Below are 22,016 nucleotides of genomic sequence, written 5' to 3'. Positions count from 1 at the left end.
TCGAGATCCATGACGCTCGGGCAGAACGTACCACTTGGGCTTCACGTTCTGTAAGGATTGCAGGCTGGTTCCACAGGAGCGTCAGGAATCCGAAGAGTAATCCACAGCCTTCCCCTACGGTCTTCCGACTCTATCAAGCACTAGAGTACGAGAGACACGCCAGGGGAAAACAGGGAAACAAAACAAGGAAAGATGGGGGAAGACAACGATGATTGTTGGCACTCTCCAGTAGTGAATACAATGGTGTCTCTGCGGAGGGAACCGGAACCAACAGGTAGGCTGGAATAAGAAGAGGAAGTCAACAATTCCAGCTCCAATCCAGTACCAATATACCAATGTACAAATACAACCATATCACATACCCCTGGTTCTTTGTATGTAGCAGATGTAACATGTGAAGGTGAAGACAATGGCACAGCGTCTGGAGCTATAACAGAGATGACACAATAGGCTGTTGAGCACCTGCATGTGAGAAGGTGTTAGGTACAATAACGGCCCATAGAACTCCCTTCTTACATCAACTATAATAGACCAGCCTTCGAAGACACTTTCCCTACTGTGTGGCATATAATGATCTTTCCGCCCAACACTTCTGGAGATATCTTATACAGTGTATCACCATCTAGAAGAACCAAAGCAGGACATTTAATTCATACATACGTATATATAGTACTAGTAAAGGATTGGTAACGCATGTGCGTTCTTACCGCGATTCTTGGTAGTGTGGAATATGCACCCACCCTGATCCACGCAAGAGTGCCACCAAATATCAGGAAAAGAGGGTTCCAGTATATCTCAGCGATAAATGGCTGATGTACCGGAAATGGGGGATCATAGGGACTAGGTGGAAATAGGATAGGAACAGGTAAAACAGACAGGGACTAACTAACTAACTAAGTAACAAATAATGACCAGGGAATGTACTGACACCGGACAGCGGAGCTAAGCCCGGCCGCCGGGTGCAGTACACAAGTAGTTGGAAATCAATAGGGAAAACAATCCCCACCGGATGGCGGAGCCAAGCCCGGCCGCCGGGTGGAGAAAGCAGCCTGAGGACGATTAGAGTGGAACCCTCTGAAACGGCTCCCACCGGACGGCGGAGCAAGGCCCGGCCGCCGGGTGGAGAACACAAGCAGCGGAAATGCCAAGAAGTATATTCCGGTGTTGAATACAGGCTATCTATCAACACCGGAGAATGCTGTGCCCGGCCGGATGGCGGAGCTAAGCCCGGCCGCCGGGCGGGACACACGGAAAGGGGAGGAGAGGGATAGGCGTTCTCTAAATACGCCGAAGGCAGCGGAACACTGCCAACCAATACTGCGTAGGCGTCTCCCGGGTTAGGAGAAGGCAGGGGACGCATACGCTACCAACAACGGAATCAGGAAAGCAAAACAGGAACTGCAAAGTCAGGCAGCAAGGAAGAGACGGAACCGGAAACAAGGGAAGCTTGACGCAAGAACGTGAAGCGTCGTTCCCTGTTTCCTGGTTCTTTAAATAGCATGTGTCTTAAAGGGACAGCGTAGGGGAGTCCCGAGGCATGACAGAGAGCTTCTGCAGACATACCTGCTATTACAAGGGCTTGCCGGACATCTCACAGGTTTGTATGAGAAGCAGGGGAACTACCCTTTTTATTCTTATGGATAAAAGTCCTGGCAAAATCTAAGGGAAAAGAACGATACTGTCATCAGCGATCAATTCTGTCTCATAAAGCTGTTACACCTCACTACACTTATTATAACATACCTGCTGTTGCAGGCGCTCGCTGTAAGTCTCATTGAGTGTAGATAAAAGAAAACTGGAAAGCTGCTCTTCCTTTTTGAAGATGTAGGGCCTGGCGAAATCTGAATAGAATAGCCCACGGCTCATTAGAGATATGTTTAAGATTGCCTTACTAGTAGTACTCTAATTGGTGACCCTCCTTAGTTAGAGAAGATTTCACACCTGGGTTTAACAGGGTTTCATATGGACCTCTCTTGAAGCGCTACCGTTTGGTAAAATTGGCCGCCAAAGTAGTTGGGACGAATTAGCCTGGTGTGGGGAGAGAAAGGAGTGAATTACACTCAGAGATCTGACTAAAGATGATAAAAAGGAGTTCGCTACTCTCTCTTCCTCCAGAAATTACGCGGGCAAGAATCTTACCTCCTAGGGAGAACCGCTCCCGCTGATAATTGAGGTTCCGTTGTGATACAACAAACACGGATTCCTTCTGTAATGTAAATTGTGCTCATGCCATGTTGTCGAGTTCGCGCTATATAATATTGCAAGGAAAAATAAAGTAGGGAAACTCAAGTTCACACACTACTGAATGCGCACTCTTAAGTGCATCAGCAGTGCACTGTGAATCGGAGCGTTTCACAGGCCTGTCACAGAGGCAGCAATTTATACCCTGACAACGTCGGGACGGGCTAGTAGTAAATAATAAAATGAATGCCCATGCTGATCCTATGATCCTACACATCAGCGGAGCAGCGTGTGGGGTAAGACGGTGAATAGTATGTCCCGGACCTATTGCATAAAAAGCAACACCCCAGACGTTCCTATTTGCTCATGAAGCAAGCAAGCAAGCTTCATAAGTCATTGTACTTGAAGCATACCGCTGTAGGCACATTATAGCCTCTTAGTACTTTCACTTTTTGATATTTATCAACTTTATTACATTTTGATATATAATTAATAAAACGTGAGTAAGGTGGGGAAGTTGTGCCCCCGTCCTGAAGAAGGAGCTTTGCCTCCGAAACATGTCGACGCACACCAGAGGTTCTGTCCATTAACACGACCGGTTCTACCTCACACTGCACCTTTTTTTATAAGAACCAGCCGGAGTTTGGAATAAATTTTTTTCGAGTAAACTCACGTGCCAGGTACTTTTTAAACCTTCACCACTTCCCACCACTCACCTGTAAATACACCCAATACAAATGCACCACATATAGTAATTAACTATAAGTGCTCCCACGTAGTCGTAGGTCGCAGCACGCTGCATCCCGTTAGAGGGGTGCGAAGACCCCGATGATGAAGCATGACACCAAGGGGCCTTTTGGTGTGTGAGGGGTATTTTACAAAACACTAAGTGCTCCAACACCATCTGTTGAACACTTTTCTCTTCCTCTGAGTTGGATTCTCTTTGTTTAATAAAGTAGTCTGTGGAGCAAGAATCCCTCTCTATTTTGCTCTACCTCCCCATCCTGTTGTTTGTAGATCCTATGGATCCACCATAGAATAAATGAATAGACATATTGTATAGATGCCACAGCCAGAGATGAAGGAAGAATCCTAAGAAGTGGCAGTGCCTCGAGGTTACAGCTTATAGTGACATGACTTCTCTCTGCAGAGGTAGTATGGTGCGCAAATCCCATTAAAAGTTCTAGAACAGGAAAGAGGGGGTTTACAGTGGCCGGGATTGTGTGTTTATTGATCCACGGTTCTAGAGCACCAATGAAGGGGTTTAAAGTTGTAGGTATTGCGTGCTGATCCCACCAAGGTTCTAGAGCAGTGAAGATGGTGGTTACAGTAGGAGGGATTGTGTGTCTGTCTCCCTCTGTAGTGAGGGTATGTGGGCAGAGATCTGTGAGTAGAGATCTCTGGACAGAGATCTGTGGGCAGAGATCTGTGGGTAGAAATCTGTGGGCAGAGATCTGTGGGCAGAGATCTGTGGGCAGGGATCTGTGGACAGATCTGTGGGCAGGGACCTGTGGGCAGGGATCTGCGGGGAGGGATCTGCGGGCAGAGTTCTGTGGGCAGAGTTCTGTGGGCAGAGGTCTGTGGGTAGAGATCTGTGGGCAGAGATCTGTGGCCAGGGATCTGTGGGTAGAGCTCTCCCAAAGTACTGGCGTTTTTGAGCATTCATCATTGCTGTTAATAAAATAGACATTTTCCACTTTGATTGTGTGCGGTGAAACAACCCGAGAAGGATGAAAGGGTGAGTTTGCCTTGCTGGAACCTCATTTGTGTCTTACAGGTCAGATAGATTCCAGCAGTGAGCACTTACCTCCCTGAACCCTCTTGTAAATTTGAGGATATGTTTTTAGAGGGGTTTGTGCTCTAAAGTTCTAGAGCAGTGATGATGGAGTTTGAAGTAACAGAGGTTGTGTCATAATCCGTCCACGTTTGTAGGGGAATGGTTTACATTTTTTTGTCCTCGTATCACCATCTGGCTAAGTGAGCTGTGAGCCAAGACGCCTCCACCCGGAGTGTCCAGCGTTCTTGCATGCTGTATATTTCTTATAGTTTTGCCCTTTTGTAGGATTGTGAACTGCCCATTTCTCAGCAAGATAGAGCTGTAATCACAGGATGTTACGATTTAATTTGCCATATCACAAAGGGATGCAAGACGGTACAACGCGTACCGTTACAACGCGTCCCTTTACGACGCAGTTTTAACAACGCAAGTCGTTACAACAACTTGCGTTGGGGGGGGCGCTGATAGTGAATAGTTTAATTTACTATTCCAACACCAGTCCCCGTGGATAGTAGGGAAGGTGTTGGATAGTAAATTAAACTATCCCCTATCCTAGAGCGCCCTCCAGCGAAAGTCGTTGTAACGACTTTCGTTGTTAAAGCTGCGTCGTAACGGTAACGAGTTGTACCAGTTACGTTGTAAAGGATGTTTCCCATCACAAAGGGACGCCATATTTTCTCTAATGAGGCTGACTTGCGGTTCAAGTCCAGTCTACTGACATCTCTTACAGATCTTAGCCTTTCTTATACCTTTGGCGGGTCGGGAGTAATCCATTTCTTACAGATTTATTTTCCTGTTAGAAATATCAGAAAAAATATCAGCGAGGCCTGATGGGAGTTTAACTCGTCCCAGTAAGGGCACAAGTCCATTTCAAATAGGATAAGGCAGGAGCTTACCTTAATTTCTCAGCCAATAATATCTTGACACACCTGACTTACATACCGACGGAAGAAGGCCAATAACAGGCAATCCACAAACATGCCATGCGTATATCATCCGCTTCTGTGTCACCGCACTTTTTATATTTTGATGGTTCCAACATGGTCTTTCTTAGCTAACTTCTCTGGTGACCAATAAGCTCTATGGAGAGTCAACAAATGATTCTTTTTAAGTGGTGCTGGTTTGACCAGAGTGTGTAACAGATTTAAAGATACTCGCCATAATTGCTGTGTAGCCGGCTCTGGGAGATCCTTTTCCCAGTGCAGGTACGGAACTCCCATTTTCTCATCTGCTGCGGAAATAAATATCCAAAACCACTGGAAAACGTCTGTATTAGGTTGTTGCTTAGCTCGCACTCACTCGAGAAATCCTCCTGCACCGAACTGCTCACCTCCGACAACTTTAGGGATGGCCACCAAAACATAGCAGCTCAGTAACAATGGGGTAACCCAGTATCCCCCAGTACCTGGGCAATAGTATACAAAAGTAACAATGGTTCTGTCGGGTGAGAAAATTCCTTAAACAATTCCAGAATTCATTGGTTATTCATAGGAAGCGATCAGTCATAAGCAACACACACAGAAAACCATGTAGGGTATTCTAAGGTTTTTATAAATTACGTAATTTATATATAAATACCCAAGAACATTTGAAAGGCTGTCGAGGCACATAGTGAAATACAATTTGTGACAAGGTGACATGTGGTGCTCAGTGATATAGTGATAATGCGTAATATGTACAGAGTGGCTAAAATGGAATCAAAGACTTGGAAGGCCAGAAGGTGAATTCTTTAAGTAGTTCTGCGAACTGAGTCAATTCGTTTTTTTCTCAGACTCCTGCAACTGGTCCAGGGGATACTGTCGACGTTTCAACCCGGGGTCTGCCCTACTATATAGTCAGTGCGGGTCTTCATCAAGACAGGGACAGGGGAGTGACAGCCTGTAAGTAGTAAGATGCCATGGTCAGGTGTGTTGCAGTAGTTGTATGCTCAAGCTAATCAGGGCACACATGATGGTGGATCACTCACCTAAAGAGGCCCAGGTGGGCTTGTAGAGTGTATCCTAGGCAACTCGTAACAGGAAACCTGGGAGCCTAAGTGTCTTCCACAGTGAGTGACCTCCCTCGTAGGGATGTCTAAACAAATGGACATGGGTAGGGAAATTAGAGTCTTCCCTGCAGGGGAGTCAGGAGCCTACTTGGTATAAGAAAGCAAAGACTCGCCCAGATTAAACTGCTGGGGGCGATTACCCTTCGAGGTTTCAAGACATCTGGTACAGTTCTGTGGGGAATGGGAATTAATTAATCACCAAAAAATTGCATTGTGGTAAAGGGGGGACATGTAGACGAAGTTCCAAACCTGCATGGCTTGCTCACCTTTAAGTTAGTCATTGAAGGATCCAGTTACCTGGTGAGCTCAGGCCAAAACATAGCTGCAGTTATTTAAATTTGGAAAGCTCCCCCCACCCCACCCCCGCTTCAAAAGGTCAGATATCTCTTGTTATGTGATGAGGGCATCACCCTTCCTGAAGTATCCCCAGGTGTAAAAGTTGCCATGCTGGAGAGGATAACTAAGTTTATCTTTAAGCTACTCTGGGGTTTCAGGAGAGCCCTAAATTGGTGCCAGGTCCGCATAGTAATCTAACAGGAGAATTTTCCTAATGAAGACCCACACCCTCTGGCTGTTAAGAGCATCTTCAACGTAACTTGTTTAAAAACTTTGTGTCCCCAAACTTAAACAAAAAACATATTCAGGCCTAAATGCTTCAACATAGCTCTATATAATTGACCCATGTAAGAATTATATAGCTCTCCAGCCAAGAGCCGGGAATTCTTGAACTGGAAAGCATAACAATAGGCTTGAAAATCCTGCAGAGCCAGCCCCTCTCGCTTCAGTCTCATCAAGAGCTTTTTTCATGAGATCCTGGCTCCCTGGGATGCCCATATAAAGCTTCCGACCCTCCCTTGCAATTTCTGCAAAAGCTTTTTGGGGAAAGAAAGTGGTTTAGTGTAATACAAGACGATTATGTTAGGAAAAACCAGCATCTTAATGATGTTCACCTTCCCATATATACCGAAGGGCAGATTTTCCCACCTTTGAGGGAAAGCATCTAAATCATGGTGTTGCTTGAACATGAAAGAACTTTGAAAAACAAGAGACAAGAGGCGTTTGGCAAAACAGGAACAGTTAGTTTGATTAAACATAGTGGCCAGGAGAACAGTTACAGGCACAGGGTCAAATTACAATCGATCTGTAGCAGTCTTATATAAAGTTCATTATTGGCAGAAAAATGTTTCTTGTGATCCTTGTATTGTGGGGATTGTAAGTTGCTGCCTCTAGAGTCAAAAATTATTTTAATGGATAATCCAGGTGGGCCTCGACCTTGCATTGACACAATGCAGCCAGTGGTTAACGTGTCCAGATGTCTCGCATGGGGAGCGCCTGATCACTGTGTGTGCTGTGATGGGCTATATGTTCCTAACTAATGTGGCATCTGACTTTATGGGGTTTTAGGAGCACGCTTCCCCCCTCCAGCCATGCGTGCTTTACTGGGGCCAATCTCCCTTGACCATTGAAGTGTCTCTTCGCCAATCAGTGGGATTGATCTACGGTTTACTATCAATGCATTTGTTACCTGGCTACGTGCCACCCCATCTGTGACCTGTCAATCAATAAACTCAGCCCTAGGTCTCAGTTTTGCCTGATTACGTATTTGCGAGTTGGTTGATCATGTGGCGTTCACAACGGGCAAATCTATACTACTATTATAAAGAGAGAACAGACACCTTTTGGCAAGGTAAACTCGGGAACCACAGCGCCAATCCACACACCCAATACATTGTTGTAATCCTCAGGTTGTGTAGATGGACATAGGCTGCATAAAATAAAAAATGAACGTAAATTAAAAAATTTAAGTTTAAAAACAAAGTAGTCCCCTAAAACAAGCGCCGGCCGCGACGTAGCGCTGACCGTGACCTACACCTGCGTGATGACGACAGGCAGGAGGAGCGGTGACGAGCGGCGACGTGCGGCGAGGAGTGGCGCGGCGGCTCAGGTAAGGAGAGAGGCGGGAGGGGTCACTCGGGAGACTTTAGTAGTGACAGAGCGGCATTGCTGCTATTGCTTTCACTATTTCCACGGCACGGCCCCTTCAATATGCCTGTTGTACCTTACTTTGTCCATCCCATTTATGTCGGGGCGGGCGGGGGCCCGGCCGGGACTAAAATGCTCAAAATGCAGCCCCCAGCCCCCTTCTGCCCCCGGCCAACGCCGGGGCGGGCTGCTAAAGCCCACGGCTGCCTTTTCCACAGAGTCAGTTACACTTTTGTGTTGGAAATGACTTACACGAAACAAATGAATAAAAAAAAAACAGGCCAATCAATTTTCCCCGATGTGTCACTTTGCAGGTAGTTCTGGTATGCGAACGTCAGTGCAGGTTTTAATTATTTCGCGGTGTTGTACTCCTACCCTTCATCCTCCCCCCCCCCCCCTCCCTAAATCTATGGTCTGTGTTTATGTGTAGAAGGCGTTAGAAGAGACACATCTGCTGACTGACACCCTGTGGAAGCCGGAAGTGACATCAAGGAGATGCAATCGAAAACACATGATGGCCCTAGACGCTGAAAACATCGGCATGCCCTCCTCAGACTCTTGAAAATGAAGGTGAACTTCTACCAATCACCTCCTCTCGGGGAGCGACGGGGGAAGGATGAGGAATTTCGAAGTTATGAATGGCTCGAGGAGAGCTGTGGTTTCGTGGGGGCCCTCGAAGGCAGCTGGCTCGATTCTCTCCAGATGTTGCTGCTGCCTGGAAGTCATTTGCAGACACATTGAAAGAAAGTGCTTGCATCTGGGAAAGTGATCATAAGCCAGGCATAAGGGTAAGAAAAGTGATCCCGAACGTAAAGCAATTATGCGCCATCATCACCTGTCAGACGGAGGCTGTGGTGTCTTTGAATATGGTTTAATTTGCTAGGCCAATTAATTAACCAAATGTTGGCACTCCGAGCAGCAGGGTAGCCAAACGTCATACTCTGTTGGCAGCGAATACAGGCAGAGCTTAATTTGTTAAAGAATATCAGTGCCAGGCTCAAACTTTTTCACTGTAAGGACGATTGCTATTGGCACCGTTGGCACGACGCACTTTCACCAACATTGCCTCCAAGTGCCGGCCCCTCCAATAGCCAGGCCACAAGTCCTACCAAAAATAGTGAGAGGACTAACCAGCATATGCAATTCAGTTATGTCATCAGAAGTGACTCACAATATTTAATGTCATATTCTTTAAATATTCCTCAATTTCAATTGGACGGGCCTGTTTTACAAATGCAGAACGCAGAAATGGGAAAATAATTGTTTTCGTTATTTTACTTTTAATAAATTATATGTAGGTTTTCCATATGTCAGTGTTTAATTGAGCTCAGAAGTGGATGAAAGTGACACTGTTTATATACAGACATGCGGAACTTGGTAGAAATGTTCTGGGTTTATTATTTTGCACAAAAACTTGATGTACGTTTGTTTTATGTTGCTGTTTTTTTATCCACCTTCAAAGGACCAGAGCCTGCACATTTGCAGTTCATTAGGTGATAGAATGGTTAATAGGGTGAAGTTCTCTTTTATTTCTGTGAAGTAGATTCAAAGATAACCCCACAGGATCACTTTCACAAATAAAGAGAATGCTCCCAGTGTGATGGAGGTTTACAAACACCCTGAGGCCAGGTTACAGGTATGCAGTGGCACATTTACGGAGGTTTTGCGTCAGAGTTGCGTCACATTGATGGCGCATCCCCGGCGCAAAAATCCTTTTTTTTGTATTTACTAAGCCAGGCAAAGCCACCTTGCGTAGCTTTGCGTCCTTTAGTAACTACAAAGGAGCATATTAATGACCCAGTTTGCATCGCATTTGCACTACACAATGTGGAACATTTGCAACGCAAACCTTAAGTGAGATTTATTAAGACACAGTAGGCCACGTTGCGTGGCCTCCAGTGACTCCATAAATCCATACTAATATAATAAAGAGAGAGCCCAAACCTTTGAGGCGGTTAATCTCAGGAACCACAGCACCAATCACAACACCCAATACAGCGTTGGAAAGGGCAGTTGCAGCAGAAGGACATAGGCTATGCAGACGCCCACCATATACATTTAAAAGGTAAAAGAACCGTGCCAGCAAAGTAGTCCCTTGTGGGCGTGTCTGCGTTGTGCTGTGGGCGTGTGTTGGGGGCGTGACAAACGCTGGGGGCATGTGGTACGTTCCGCCCTTCATGCCATGTCTCATATCGTGTGCTGTGGGCGTGTGTTGGGGGCGTGGGCATGTGCAGGGCGCGGGATTACGGAAAAAAAGCGAGCGTTGTGCCCAATATTTCATTGTTTTTCCTTCCCAGGTTCTGTACATTCCAGCTCTGGGTGTCCATCCTGCTCCCTTTAAATACCCCTGCACCCCATAATCATAACCCACCCTTACCTCTTAAAATACCCCAACACCCTTAAACACTAACCCATCTTAACCCTATAAATATACCCTGTACCCCAAAACCTAAACCTATCCCTAAACCCTAAAAATACCCCTGTACCCCAAAACCCAAACCTAGCCCTGAACCCTATAAATACCCCTGTACCTCAAAACCAAAACCTACCCCTGAACCCTAAAAATACCCCTGTACCCCAAAGCCCAAACCTACCCCTGAACCCTAAAATACCCCAAAACCCAAACCTAGCCCTGAACCCTAAAAATACCCCTGTACCCCATAACCCAATACTATATCTGAACCCTTAAAATACCCAAACACCCCAAAACCTATACCTCAGTACCCCAAAACATATACCCCTATACCCATACTTACCTTATCCAAACATTTAAAAAATATTTGCTTTTACCATTCATGCATTTACAACGAATTTCGTTGTAAATATATGCGTGGTAAAGCATATAAAATGTAATGCCATGCGTTATAATGGCATTGCGGAGTTATGGTACTTTCGTAATGAAAGTATGCGGAAAGAAAGTTGCGGAATAATGGGTGTTTACCTTCCCCAGGTAAGTACTTTGGTGGCACGGCGGCCCACATCTCCAGCAACATACTCATATTTTTTCACCACCGATTTGAAAAATGCACAGGTCTCTCTCATTGATGGCCAGCACCGACATACACTTTTAGACACACCTCCCGCCACAAGTTCTAGAATTGCGAACTTTAGAGCTGGGGAGCTACGTTCGAATCTCGGCATCAGCTCAACATTCCGTGATTCCAGGCAAATCGCTTTGTCTACCCGTGCCTACCACAAATGAATGTGTTCTTCTGTAATGTAAATTGTGCTCATGCCATGTGGTCGAGTTCGCGCTATAGCCTTATAGCCCGCCGTAGAGGGCTATACCGACTATTAAAAGCCCTCTCCAGCGTTAAAGGCCCGAGCCGAAGACGAGGGCCTTTAACAAGGGAGAGGGACTTTAATAGCGGTATAGCCCAGCTACGAAGGGCTATAAGGCTATTAGAACATTCTGCCACTAGAGGGTAGAATGTTCTAACAAAAAAGAACAAAGCCTTTTGGGAGCCTGACGGGATTGGAATCCCCTCAGGCTCCCTGAAGCCTTTGTTCACATCCAGAGCTGTGTACATAGGCTCCCTGAAGCCTTTGTTCACATCCAGAGCTGTGAACATAGAAAGATTGGAATGTTGGAGCTCCAGGCTTATACCAGTCATTATAAGCCCAGAGCACTCCATTGTTTCAATGGAGCTCCCAACATTCCAATGTTCTAATATATAATATTGCAAGGAAAAATAAAGTAGGGAAACTCGAGTTCACACACTACTGAACGTGCACTCTTAAGTGCATCATCAGCAGTGCACTGTGAATCGGAGTGTTTCACAGGCCTGTCACAGATAAGAAATGCTATCAAAACGAAATCCTACAAAACAATATACTACTGGCCGGCAGCAATTCATACCCGGACAACGTCGGGACGGGCTGCTAGTTAGTTAATAAGGACACAATTTTGTTTGCTTAAATTAATGTATCGTTCCTCACATCAGCATTGATTTTTTTCCATATTAACAATGGCATACCTTAGTTAGGTTTACGTACAGTATTTCCTTCAAGCTCTGAGTTACCTTGATTCCTAGATACCTAATCTGGTGTCTGGTTTGAAGCCCTAGTTTCTTTTTTGCCCATGTCATAATCTCGGTCTTCCCCTTGTTGATTAGATACCCTGACAGACCCCCAAAATATCCGGCATGCATCTCAAGCTGTGGAACAGAGACCTCTGGGTTCGGTGTATGCAGAACTATGTCATCAGCATACAGTGATATTTTGGTTGGTAACCCTGCAGCTTCAAAGGGAAGACTGGTCTTATCCTGCAGATCATCTGGGAAAAGGGCTCAATATATAGACTTTTGACAAAAAGAGGGGGGAATCAAATGGGGGCTTATTAAAGAGGTCCAGGCTTTGTGCCCTCCTGAGTCATGTTCTACAAAGAAAATAGAAGCTGTTCCTCTGAGCTAGAAATCACCTACCAACTAATTAGTGGTGGTGAGTTGGAAAAGGGGTCAAGGAGATAGTGGGATCTGGGATCCCGCTTATGCGGAACTAGGGTCCTCACATATATAGACGAAACAGAATTAGCGACAAAGGACACCCTTGCCTAGTTCCTCTGGATACCTGAAAAGAAGCTGTAAATTCGCCATCAATCAAAATCTTGGCTGCCGGCACCTTATATTACATTTGAGCAACTCCAGTAACATTGCTGCTGAAACCATAATATCGCAATACCTCCCAAAGATAGAACCAATTAACCCTATCAAATGCTTTAGCAGCATCAATTCATGTGATTGTTAACAGGAGATTAAATGCCTTGGCCGTATCATTTGTATTGAGAAGTCGATGGGTTAATTCAAACAGCTGTTTGCCAGGCATAAACCCCTTTTGATTGAAATGGATCAAAGTTTGAAGGACATCTGACAACCTCTTAGCAAAGATTCCTGTGTTGATTCTGTAATCACAATTCTACAATGATATAGATGTATAGGAATCTGCCAACCTAGCATCTTTACCCGGCTTAAGGATCATAAACACAGTTGCCTCATACCAGGAAGGTGGAATTTAACAGCCTCCCAGATAGATCGCAATAAAATAAGAAACCCAGAAAGAGACCAAAGAGTTTAACAATTTTTATAGTGTTTAGATGGGATCCCATCTGGGCCTGCTGCTTTCCCATTATTGAGCCTCCTAACCTGCCCCCATATCCCTCCCTCTGTGATCCTTCCCCTAAGGCCTTAAATTTGCTGTTCCGTAAAATGTTGAAATATTTGTTTTGCAATCAACTTTTCATTACTAAGGGTCTGGGTTCAAATCTTCCTTGTATATCCCACTAAGGCTATCCAACATCTTGGTTAGAGGAACAGTGACAAGGTTTACACCGGCAGGGGTTGGGTGTGGCAGAGTTGTGTTGTGAGCGCTGGCAGGAATACACGTGGACCCCAGAGAAGAAATTATTTATCAAGTATATACACGAGACTCAACCAGGAGCAGAAATAACCTGTTAGTCAGCCTCTCTCACTGAGCTAACCGCAGCTCCTAAAAGACCCATGCTGAGGCACTCCATAGCATCACATGAAGCACACTGGTCTCACTGAGCTATCTGCTTTAGAACACCCACATCCTGTCATATGATATTAAAGGTACGTTTGTACATCGTTAATGCTGCGACTGTTGTGTATGAACAGTAACTCACACTGAGCTCTAGCCCGCAGGTGCTGCTCTTAATACTGAATCTTATTTCAAATACGGGTCTTATGTGATGTTCATCCTTTGTTCCTGTAGCTGTCATTGCTCTTTAATACAAAGATGATGTGTGTGTTTTACAGATTTAAAAATGTGAAGATTCAGAGCCCAGAGATGGTGGTGAAGAGTTATAAAGGTAAATATCATTGTGATGAGTAGCTCTGTGTTACTGTTCATGAAAAGCGTGTGGTATGGCATGGTATGGTTTTCTGTGGTATGGAATGGTATGTTCGTATGGTATGGGATAGTGTGTATGTGATGGTATTGTATGGTTTGGAACGTTATGATTGGATGGGAGGGTGTGGTGTGCTATGGGTTGGGATCGTGGTATAATATCGTATGATGGGATGGTGTGGTTTGGAATGGGGTGGGATGGTATTAAATTGTAATTTGCATTCAATGGGATGGAATGGTTTGGTGTGGTGTGCTATGGAATGGTATGCCTTGGCTTCGGGGGCCTGTGCTACGCCCCTGCCTGCAACCACCTGCCTCCTGGGTTCTTGAGTATAATCCCCAGCTCTAGTTGCTTCCAGTGTCACTACCTTCTTGTTGCCCCTGTGTCCTTGCCGGTTCACCAGCCGCACTCTTTGAATTAGCCTGAATATCCCAGCCGCAAAGGGGTCGATGCTGAACGGAGTGAGTCTGAGCATGGTAAATGTCCCATGCTGGGCCACACTACTGCCACGGAGGCCCACAACGGTGTCTTGCTGCCAAGACCTCCCTGCCAAGTGACCGCTGGGACCCCACAGGCAACTTCCTCTTCGGAGGGGAGCCGTGGGGATGCCAGCACAGGCTTGTACAAGCTCTGAGCTCTAGCAATAGGCCGAGGTCGGAGTAAGGGCCAGAGCCTCACATGAGCTGAGTTTCTCCGCTCCGCTCCAAGGAATGCGGTTTGTTCTTGCATCACTCGTGTCACTTCCGTGTCCCTCGTGATCGAATCGCCAGTAACACTCCAGGTAGCTCTGTCACTCATTACCATCTAATACAGTGCTCTGACTAGTATTGTATACCTTCTAGTAGCTCTCCTACTCTGCACCATACCTTTGGAGTAGCTCTCTTACTCTGTACCATCCAATGCAATGTACTGAGTAGTACTGTATACCTTGGAGTATCTCTGTGACTTTGTGCCATGTAATGCACTATACTGACTAGTACTTTATACCTTCTAGAAGCTCTCCTACTCTGTACCATATATTATATAGATCACCGACAGAATCTCGACAACAACAATATCGACCTACAGAAATATCGGGACATAAATATAATTCTAAAAAATATTGACCTCCTATCTTTATAATGGTAAGTACACAAATATCGCAAAAAAATATTGTAAAAAATATCGATGTATAAAAAATAATGTAAAATAAATTAAATAATAAATATAACTAAAAAAATTATTTCGATTTGTTTGTAAAAGTTAACAATTATAAGTAATACATTTAATGTAAAAAATTAAACATACATATATAAGATGTAATATATGTATATTTACTTAAAAATAATTGAATACTTGTAATTAATGTTAAAATGTTTAAATATATTAAAAATTATAAATAAATATATATACATACATCTGTAACATAACAATTAAATAAAAAATATATATTATAAATTAAAATATTTTATACTTTTTTAAACCTACATTTTGCACTACATTGAGGGCAACAGTAGAAAAAGTGTTTTTAGAGCGTAGGGGATAAAATTACTATTCCCACTCCAGCGAGTGCAACAGTAGGGAAAGTGTTGGATAGCGGAGGGGAAAAAAATGCTATTCCCACTCCAGCAAGTGCAACAGTAGGGAAAGTGTTGGATAGCGGAGGTGAAAAATTACTATTCCCACTCCAGCGAGTGCAACAGTAGGGAAAGTGTTGGATAGCATAGGGGATTACATTACTATTCCCACTCCTGCAAGTGCAACAGTAGGGAAGGGGTTGGATAGCGGAGGGGTATACATTACTATTCCCACTCCTGCAAATGCAACAGTAAGGAAAGTGTTGGCTAGCTGAGGGGTATAAATTACTATTCCCACTCCTGCGAATGTAGTAGTAGGCAAAGTGTTAGATAGCAGTGGGAAAAAAATTACTATTCCCACTCCAGTGAGCGCAACAGTAGGGAAAGTGTTGGATAGTGGAGGGGTATAAATTACTACTCCAACTCCTGCGAATGCGGCAGTAGGGAAAGTGTTGGATAGCGTAGGGGAAAACATTACTATTCTCACTCCAGCGAGTGCAACAATAGGGAAAGTGTTGGATAGCAGAGGGGTATAATTTACTATTCCCACTCCTGCAAATGCAGCAGTAGGAAAAGTGTTGGATAGCGGAGGGGGAAAGAATTACCATTCCCACTCCAGTGAGTGCAACGTTAGGGAAAGCGTTGGATAGCGGAGGGGAAAAAAATGCTATTCCCACTCCAGCAAGTGCAACAGTAGGGAAAGTGTTGGATAGCGGAGGTGAAAAATTACTATTCTCACTCCACGAAGTGCAATAGTAGGGAAAGTGTTGGATAGTGGAGGGGTATAAATTACTATTCCCACTCCAGCGAATGCAGCAGTAGGGAAAGTGTTGAATAGCGGAAGGGATAAAATTACTATTCCCACTCCAGCAAGTGCAACAGTAGGGAAAGCGTTGGATAGCAGAGGGGAAAAAATTACTATTCTCACTCCACAAAGTGCAATTGTAGGGAAAGTGTTGGATATTGGAGGGGTATAAATTACTATTCCCACTCCAGCGAATGCAGCAGTAGGGAAAGTGTTGAATAGCGGAAGATATAAAATTACTATTCCCACTCCAGCAAGTGCAACAGTAGGGAAAGCGTTGGATAGCAGAGGGGAAAAAATTACTATTCATAGAGAAGAAAATTCTAATGTAAAAACGAACAAAATATCAATTACAATACAAAACATAATATAAAAACAAAGACAAAACGTAAAAAAATACAAAACATACAAACCTATGTTTAAAAAATAAAAATTACATATCAATTTAAAAAAATGTAAAATAATTTACAAACAATTAGTTATAGAAATTATTTATAATCAAAAACATTAACTCTTCGAGGAGCTACGCTACGAATCAAAATGGCCGCATAAGCTCCCGGCTCCACCGACCTCCGCCAGCAGCTCGATTATCCTGTCTTTCATCCTGACCTTACACCTGATTTTCTTGTTTATGAAGGTCTACAGCTTCCAAAGATACAATCCCGAGATTTCTATCCTATCGGCTGACGAAGATACGCCGTGTTTCATTTCTCGGCCTACCACCGTGTGGAAGCCGGGGCCTCGATTTCTGGACTACCCGAGTCAGAGTTGAACAACATCGGCCGTGAGACCTGGACTGAGCCCGGTCTCCCGAAGAGTGCCTGAATTGTTGATTTTCCTGACGATCCTTTGAACGATCCACATCCGGGACACGCCATCATGCCACGCCGACTGCTGTGGTGGGGGCCCGGTGCCCGGAGACCTTGTTGCCCCCTCGGGGTCGACGGGCTGGGGTCCTCTCTGGCGGCAACGGTGTGTTCTGTACGACGAGGAGCGCCCGCTATTTGTGATCGGATTTGCGTGGCCCGTGACTCCGGAGCAGCCGGCCTCCGGGGTTCGAGTCCGGCTCTGTCTCCTACTGAGAGGGGATGGAGCGGACGGAGGGCGCGCCATCTCTACGGGCCGTTGTGGCCGCCATTGGGGCGCTCCATTCGCACACAGTCGCTGTGTTCCAGACACTGATGGCGAAAGTGGACGGTATCCTGGAACCTGAGGACGACGCCTCGTTTGGTTTCCAGCTGGAGATGGTACCAGCGGTGCATTGTGTCTCAGAGGTCGAGGTCCCTGTGCATACCCCGGAATTTATGAATCGTGACGGTCCCCTAGTACCGGCTAGCCAGCCCGTGCTTCTCGCTAACGTCTTTTGCCCGACCCTGCTGCCACCTAACACATCTATAGACGGTCTTCCATGTGGCTACGAGTTCCTTGTTGATGGTTTTGGATATTCGCTGTCTTTGGACACCTTTCCTAGTTCGAGCCGTGAACTTTTATCCTGTCTTCGATCCTCTTGTGCTGAACAGAACTTTTGTGGACGCTTTGCCTTTTCCAACAAAATGGCGGCTCGAATGGCAAAGACTCTTCTGACGGACCGTACTGGCCAGGGCTGAACTTTATCGCTGGGTTCCGATATAAGAGCTTTTCGTAATGCCGGGGTTGTACCTGTATTGTGATGGGAATTGGGTGGCTGTTGTTTATCCTCCCTTTACCGGTTTGTATACTTGCTGAATATTGATTTTATCATGTATCCGGGTGGTCGCTGTTGGCGGGGGGTACGGGAGACCGGGAGTATGTTTGCTTTCTCCTCCTCCGCTTTTCTTTTCCCTTCCTTTAGGGTAGTTCTGGGGCGACAGGCACGCTGTTAGTGGGGTTAGGCCGTAGCCATTGCAGGGGTGCAGGGTGGGGGGTTAGGGGTGGGGTTTCTTATTTTGCCTTTTTTATGTTCTATGGCCCCTTTTCTTTTCCCTTTTTCTTTTACGAGAGATGGGCTGTTTATCTTTCACGGATCCTCTATTGTCCGGGTGCTTTTGCTGACTTATTTATCCTGTGACATTATGGATGGGTCGTGTGGGTGGGATTGCCTTCACAGATTGCTTATTTCCTGCTTCTGTTGTGTGTACCCGTGATGGGCCCTTTACTTCCTACAGTGATTATTGTTTGTTTATTTCCCCCGCCTGGCCCTTATTCTGTATTTCATCGCGAAACACCTGATGTTTGTATTGCCTAATCTTGTCTTACTGTTAAATAAAAAAAATATAAAAAAAAAAAAACATTAACTCTTACATAAATATAATATTTTTTGCACCTACCCTATAACACCACACAATTTAAAACACACATCTAATTTAAAAAAATGTGTACCTTCATAATTAACACAAATAAACAAATATTATTAATTAAACACATTAAAACTGGTAAAAAATGTATATTCAGACAGAATCGCGCTCTACGCCAATGATGTTCTCTCCTTTATGACGGACCCGTGGTTTTCGGGACCCCGTGTCCTTCAGATCTTCTGTGAAATCGCTAGGTTGAGCACTACCCCTTCCAAATCCATACTCTTTCCTATATGTGGGGATCAGAGACGCCAGGGCTGGGCTTCACAATTATCCATGGCTACAGAGGGCTTTAAATATCTAGGGGTCTTCATATCGCGGTGCCTACGCCTTAATGGACACAAAATGTTGCCCGCTACTTCCTGAGGCCCGCTATGAGACCCCGGTATGGTCCCAGCTGCCCCTCTCGCTATATGAAAGATCCGCTATCTTTAAGATGTATCCTTACCACGTCTGCTATATCGGTTTCAGAATTTCCCATACACTATTCCTCCTTCATGGTTCAAACACCTTAACGCGATTCTGAACAGGTTCTTATGGCAGGGCGATCCGGTTTACACTTCATACCTGCACACAATCAACATACTGTGGCGGCATAGCAGCGGCAGACGTCTATGCATATTATTCTGCTTCCCATCTCCTGGTGATTAATGAATGGTGGTATGGTCTCAGTCAGATCCAGCATACGCAGTAGAGCGGTTGGCGATGGCCTGTACCCGTTTACTACATCTCCTGTACTGCCGCACGTCCTCAATACTCTTCCCCCAGCATGCAAGACAGTTATACAAACCTGGAGACGCAGCGTTAAATCCATGGGCTGGTGGGGGAGATTGACGCTCTGGTCAGATTCCGTAAGTGGGGCATCATTGGAATCTCCACGCTTGGGGGACATCATGCAAGGCACCACACTTAATTCCTTTCAACAGTTGCAAACTGACTATAACATGCATAAATCCCAGTTCCATCGCTACTTGCAATTACGGCACGCCTTAGCCCCCCATATTCATCATTTGGAGACTCTTCCTGAATTCCACCCACTAGAGGGGTGCTTGCTGATTGTGGACATTGGGTTTCACAAAATAAAGCAAATTTATCAGACGCTTAATATACTCACACACAGAACACCATCTATAAAACCAGGGCGGCGTGGGAGGCCGATCTGCTGGCTTTGACAGATGATGACTGGAATGAGGCCCTGCCTAGTCCTTGGTATGCTGCGGTGTCTTCGCGCTATTGCCTCATCCAGTTCAAATATCTCCACCGGGTATATTGCACCCAGTCTCGGTTATAAAAGATGGGTGCAATTCAGTCCCCCCAATGCCTTCGCTGCAACAATGAACATTTGTTATAATTAAATTTTCCGGAAAGCGAAAACCTACAAGCGCTCCTTCTCAGGAATGGCACCCAGGATCTGGAATGCGCTCCCTCCTGAAACCAGGCTGATCTCCTCCACGGCACTCTTCAAGAAAGAGGTGAAAACCATCCTTCTGGCCAAGATCTCCTGATCGCTATAGATGTTGGTTCAGAGACTCTGCATTGTATCACTGCTCACCCTATCCCTTGGCACTACACTTTACCTGTAGAGTGGCACTACTACGCTACTCGCTTACTACCGACCAAGATATGATACACATTGGTTTACTGATCCACCTGAACACCTCTGTATTGGGATCAATGACTTGTGCTGTCCTATATTACTTCCTTACCTGATTGTATATGGATTGGTTTTATGTATGTTTTTTTATTATCCATGTTATTACCATGTTATTGTTATTGTTATTGTTACCATGTTATTGTTGTTTTATCCATGTTATTACCATGTTATTGACTTTTATACTGTTCCCAGTATCTCTGTTGACTCCTACTGCCCCTACCCTGTCTTTGTGAAGCGCTCTGATATCTGTAAGGATCCTGTTCGCGCTATATAAAACTTTGAATAAATAAATAAATAAATAAATTACTTCCCACCCTATTCCCCTATAAACCCACAACCCACTACAGATCTAAAACACAAAATGTAATTAAAATAAAACTAATAACTAGTAAAAAATTCCACATATATTAAACAAAAGCAATACTTACACAAAAAACAGAGCACATACATTTAAAATACATACTAAAATACAACTTAAAAAAACATTTTTAACAATACTTTTGCAAACAATATTAAGGACTTCGATATTTAAAAAAATTATATTTCTTACCTTAAACTCGATATTCTTGACCACAATATTCTTGTTGGCGATATGTTTGTTCCTCGATATTTCAAAGTCGATATTAGTGCAAGTCGACATTTGAAACTCGATATTCTGACTCTATACCATATTATATAGTACTGACTAGTACAGTACGCCTTTGGAATAACTCTGTGCCATCTAATGCAGTGTACGGACTAGTACAGTACACCTTCTAGTAGCTGTCACTATGTACCCTCTAGTACAATGAACTGACTCATACAGTACATTTTCTAGAATCTTTGTCACTCTGTGCCATCTAATGCAGTGTACTGGCTTGTACTGAATACCTTGGAGTAGCTAAGTTGTGTACTGACTAGTACAGTACCCCTCCTAGTACATCTGTCACTGTACCATCTAATGCAGTATACTGTATACCTTGGAGTAGCTTTCTCACTGTGTACCAACTAATCTAGTGCACTGACTACTACAGTTTACCTTCTAGGATCTCTATCACTCAGTACCATCGAATGCAGTCCACAGACTAGTACTATATGCCTTCTACTCCATCCAAGACAGTGAACTGACTACTACTATACATTTGGAGTAGCTCTATTACTGTGTGTCATATAACGCAGTGTACTAAGTAATCCTGTATACCTTGGAGTAGTACTGTCACTCTGTGCCATCTAATGCACTGTACTGACTAGCAGTGGTGGCTGGTGCCATTTTAAATTGGTGAGCATAAACGTTGTGGATAGGAGTTTGCGAACGAGCTGCTACAGAGCTCAGTTAAAAACATACAAAAAGATTTGCAAGTGCACTGCCACTGCCAGACATGTTAACTTGAGATTGGAAATCAATCTCATTGGCATTGCAGCGCTTTACATGAACACCAGTTACAATTCGACATGGTCACGTAAATTTATTTAGGCATGGGACGATTATGTGATTGGCCCAGAATCACAGGAGGTTGAGCTGATGCTGGGATAGAGTGTTCAGTTCTACGTAACTGTAACTCCAGCACACTGAGCACAGATAAAGTTCACCTTAAAAACATAACAGGCAACACTTACTATGTCACTTCGTGGGTCACTTACTTGGGACACGGACCAGATGACATGGAGAGCTCTGAGTTACTCTCGGTCAGGCGGGGCTTAACCCTAGTCTTTTCCACTACGTCCCTGGGCACGATGAGGTGGGAACCATAGCAACTGAAGGAAAGACAGCAAGGGATAGAAAATAAGGAATCACTGAATGGCTTTATAATAAATCCATCCTGTGATTGGCCATG

The sequence above is a fragment of the Lissotriton helveticus genome, chromosome 5_1, assembly GCF_964261635.1.
Source record: "Lissotriton helveticus chromosome 5_1, aLisHel1.1, whole genome shotgun sequence".
NCBI lineage: Eukaryota > Metazoa > Chordata > Amphibia > Caudata > Salamandridae > Lissotriton > Lissotriton helveticus.
The sequence above is the reverse complement of the archived record's forward strand: the minus strand, read 5'-3'. Positions refer to the sequence as shown.